Source organism: Vulpes lagopus, chromosome 10 (genome assembly GCF_018345385.1).
Source record: "Vulpes lagopus strain Blue_001 chromosome 10, ASM1834538v1, whole genome shotgun sequence".
NCBI lineage: Eukaryota > Metazoa > Chordata > Mammalia > Carnivora > Canidae > Vulpes > Vulpes lagopus.
The window spans coordinates 38043949-38048958 of record NC_054833.1 but is presented as its reverse complement, the minus strand read 5'-3'; the positions used below and the strand labels follow the sequence as shown (position 1 = coordinate 38048958).

Sequence of the window (5010 nt, the reverse complement as noted above, 5' to 3'; positions counted from 1 at the left end):
ATCTTCTCCCCCATGATTGTTGAACACAGAGTTTCATAGGTACCTATTCACTCTTCATTGCCAAACAAATATTGTGCTTGTCAGGAGATAGTTATGGAAAACAGAAGTCAGCACTAACTCACCACTGCGCTAAGTTGAAAGAAGCCATCTTGATTTGCATGCCATTTGGAAGAGTACCCTTCTGGTCTTTAGCAAGAATTGTAAAGGTCCCCTTTAGAGCTGTGGAGATCCAAACAAAACCCACCAGAGAGAACCTCGAGAAGAATCTAGTGATGTTAAGACATCAGGAGAATGCAGAAGGAGAACATTCATCTTAATGGGATTCACCTGCATAGGGATGAAGCATTTGGACAGAAAAGCAGACTTCTACTTTAATTTCCATGATATACGGTCAATGACTTTTACACTATACATAATATTCCCTGCCAAATCACTAGTAGCCTGACGCACACAAATTCCATTTAGTTGCCTTAATTAAACACAGATAGGCTAACAGCACCATTGATTGACCTTGGGGCTGTGGGCAGAGAAGAGGTCTGCGTAGGAGTGTTTACACCTCCCTGAAACTTCCGATGGGACATTAGGTACTTTACATGGATATACTCTTTATGATTTTCTTTCACTTTTTTTTTTTCAAGGAGCTCAGTAAAAAGTCACTCTGAGAAATGAAGAAAGAACTTTCAGAGGAAATGATGGTGTCTTTCTTTAAAATATTTACCAAAGGAAATCATATGTGAAGCTATTTTCTTTGTGTGAACAGGATGTCTTCCATACATTTACATTTCCTAGTCTAAGCTTGAGATTCACAAACGTGAATTCATACATAATCCCAGGCTCCCAAATATGCACAATAGCACGTCAACAAACCAATCTTAAAAAACTGGAAGGAGAAAATGAAACCCTAACTCTTCTGCCCTTCCATTCATGATCCTCTTAAGTGATGTTCTTGTTCAGACTATAATTGATTAAAAAACAATAATTAAGTTAAATAGTTTTGAATGAGATCTTACAGAATGTCTGAGTTGGAAGGTATCTTCAAGATCATTTTTTATTCTTAGGAGCTAGAACCTCTCTTTAAAGAAACTCTGAAGAAGTCCCTTATGTAAAATAGGTGACGTGGAGAGATGCTCTTGTTGGATGGGAGTTGGGTTGGGAGTGGGCTAAGGCATTGTGGTCACTCTTGAAATCCCTCAGCAGAACCTATAGCAGAATATGAAGTGGTCTCTTTTCCATCTTGCAAGATGGCAGGCAAAAAAAGCCGAGAAGCCGGATAATAAGGAGAAGAAACCTTAAGTCAAGAAGGCTGATGCTGGTGGCAAGGCAAAGAAGGGTAACCTCAAGGTTAAAATGCCAAAGAAGGGGAAGCTCCACTGCAGCCAAAACCCTGTCCTAGTAAGAGGAATTGTAGATATCCCCAATCAGCTCTGTATTCCAGAAAAGCCATGTACAAGAGGAAGTATTTGGCAGCTAAATCCAGGGTTGAAAAGAAAAAGAAGGAGAAGGTTCTTGCTACTGTTACAAAACCAGTTGGTGGTGACAAGAATGGTGGTACCTGAGTGGTTAAACTTCGCAAAATGCCTAGGTATTACCTACCGAAGATGTGCCTCAAAAACTGTTGAGCCATGGCAAAAAAAACTTTCAGTCAGCATGTGAGAAAGTTGCAGGCTAGCATCACTCCTGGGACCATTTTGATAATCCTCAGGTGCCACAGAGGCAAGAGAATAATTTTCCTGAAGCAACTGAGCAGTGGCTTGCTACTTGTGACTGAACCTCTGGCTCCTAACTAAGTTCCCCTATGTAGAACACACCAGAAATTTATCATTGCCACTTCCACCAAAATTGATATCAGCAGTGTGAAAATCCCCAAACATCTCACTGACGCTTATTTCAAGAAGAAGCTGCGTAAACCCAGACAGCAGGAAGGGGAGATCTTTGACACAGAGAAGGAGAAATACGAGATTACAGAGCAGCGCAAGGTTGATCAGAAAGCTGTGGACTCATAAATTCTGCCAAAAATCAAAGCTGTTCTCAGCTTCAGGGCTACCTCTGCTCTGTGTTTTCTCTCATAAATGGAGTTTGCCCTCACAAATTGGTGTTCTAAATTTCTTACAAAGAACCTAATTAAACAACTAATCCATTTCAAAAAAAAAATGAATATGAAGTGGTTTTCAAAGATGTAAGCCCACCCTTTCTTTTTACAAATTAACAAACTAAGACCTAGAGAAGTTTCATGGGAGCACAATGTCAGACACCTAAGTCAATGGCATTACCAAAACTAGAACCTGAGACTTCTATTCCTAGATTAGGCTCCGTTGGCTCACTCTTGTCAAGTCTGAACTAATCACTTAACCTGCTGACACTGAGCAGGTGACATAATGTGATGGCAATACATATACACAGCAGAGGCAGCTGGACACCTTTATCCTGTGGCAGTTACCCAACATATGCAGAAGAACACCTTCACCTAGCCTCCACTTACCTAAGGGACAAGCCCAAGCATCACCAACCAATCAGCATCACACAAAGACATTGCTCTCCTAATATGAGACAGAGATCATGACATCTTTGACCTTTAAAAGACCCACTTCACTCTACTCTCCAAAATCTCATCCCCCCAGAGTCTAAACTCTGTATTGGATTGAGTATTCTGCTTGATAATAACACTATTCCTACTAAGCACTCAATCTTTGGTCTTCTAGTATTTTCTCTTTAATGTTACCCTGCATAATACCACCCACATTCATATGGATATGAATTTACAGGCTGGCTAAATCAAAGTAAACACCAATAAGATACTCAACAGATTCCATCAGAAAAGATGACTATGCTCAGAATATATACTTTTCCATATCCTCAGCAGCATCTCAATTTTCCTAAAGAAAAAAAATTATTTAGAAAATTACCTCTAATTTTACTGTAAATTTCCCATTCAGATACACAGCTAATATAATCTTAGTCATAATAGGTGTTCAGAAATGAAAATGCACAGTTCTTGAGATAGTCTAAGGAGATTAAAACAAAAATAACACAGATGGATCCACACCATCTGAACCTCATCTTCCTCATTCTCCATGGGTTTAACTAATGTCTTTCTGCTGCCAGTTGGCCAGAACATTAAGCCTCACCAATCCAAACATTTGAGTAATTCTGGACTTTTCAGCTAAATTTCTCAAAGCAAGCCAAACATCCACCCACCATACCCCAGACATGACTTCAGAAAATATTTCTCCATTTCCAATCTTTGAAACAGCATGAATCCTGGTTACAGTAACTTTTACCCACCATTTAAATGATTGGATAGTAATAAAGATTTATTAAATCAGCAACTTATTTAGCAATTTAAGCCTTAAATTGTTACAGAGATGTAAAGACTAATGTATTTGTGTGCAGATAATGCTTATGAATAGGAAATAAAAAAAGAAGCTGGTAGCCACAGAGAAGGCTGAACTCCGGTTCCACCGAACAGAATGAATCATGGTCTTTGCTCTTATGATGTTATTATGTAACGTCATGTCTAACAACATGAATGAACAGGTGGGCTCTGAAATTGGACCACTGGAGTTTGAGTTCTAGCCCCGCCCCTTGCTACTTATGTGACAAATTAAATATCTGTACCTCATAGGGTAGAGATGAGGATTAAAATGAATTAATAATAGTGTCTGGCTCCGAGTAAGATCAAAATAACTGTTAGCTATTAGTTATCTTCCTCAGAGCCTTGTTCATCATAGAGTGGTTGTAAGAATTAAAATAGCATTAGTGGGGCACCTGGGTGGCTCAGTGGTTGAGCATCTGCCTTTGGCTCAGGTTGTGATCCTGGGGTCCTGGGATTGAGTCCCACATCAGGCACCCCACAGGGAGCCTGCTTCTCCCTCTGTCTGTGTCTCTACCTCTCTCTCTCTGTGTCTCATAAATAAATAAAATATTTTAAAAATAAAAAATAAAATGGCATTCGTGTGTAAACCATAGTATGTGACAGAAAGAGCACATTACCCAATAAATGTTACTAAATCATAGAAATTTAGAAATGAAATGAAAGGAATCTTAAAGATTAACCAGACCAAAACTTTCATTTTAAATATGAGGAAACCCAAAACCAGAGACAGGAAACAAATTGTCCATAGTCACTCAACCAGTATATCATAGGACTAGGATTCCATTCATTCATTTATTCACTTGTTCAGTCACCCATTTATATGCATTTATATGTTCAACAAGTATTAGAGATACATACTTTCATTTATAGTTTCAGGTATAGGCTTCCAGTTTCTGGTGTAGGATACGGTGGAGAAGAAAATGGACAAGTCTGTGGGATTTGATTCTTGATATTAATCTGGTGCACTTTCTGCTAGCATGCTTGTAGTGTGGACTTGAACTAGATCAAGAATAGACTTGAAACCAGGATGTCTGGAGGACTCAGTCAGTTAACCATCCAACTCTGTTTTAGCTCAGGTTATGACCTTAGGGTCATGAGATCAAGCCCCGAGATGATCAGGGTGGAATCTGCTTCAGATTCTCTCCCTCCCTTTGCCCCTCCCCCTGCTTGTGTGTTCTTTCTCTCTCAAATAAAGAATAGACCTGATACCAATCTGAAAATACTCCTATAACTAGCTTTATCTTCTTAGATAAACAACTTCAGCTCTCTGTGCCTCAATTTCTTCAAAGATAAAATGGGAAGGCTGTTCTAAAAGCCATTTCAGATATATTACATAATCATTCTTCCTACGACTTGGTCTCTTATTAATTAATCTAATTCTTGATCAATTAGAAAACACTTTGTACTCCTCAAAGATCTCCACCTCCAAGAGAGAGTGAATTAACACCTGTTGATAAGCTACCGGATATATTCAGACCAAATTTCTGTTTCTATAGTCAGACAAGTTCAGATGAAAAAATAATAATAATCTCTCCTGTTTCTGAACCAAACACCATAATTTCCCATGTTCTGAGATGCTTCACTAACTGTAAAACACTTGACTTTTTCAGTGAAGCTGCTCTAAGGAGAGGTCTGCA

The 5010-nt window shown here is 38.9% G+C and overlaps 1 pseudogene; it reads left to right on the top strand.

Annotated features, from left to right (window-relative positions):
• The first annotated feature begins 1212 nt into the window (after window positions 1-1212).
• Window positions 1213-2023, top strand: LOC121500880 (annotated as a pseudogene).
• The last annotated feature ends 2987 nt before the right edge of the window (window positions 2024-5010 follow it).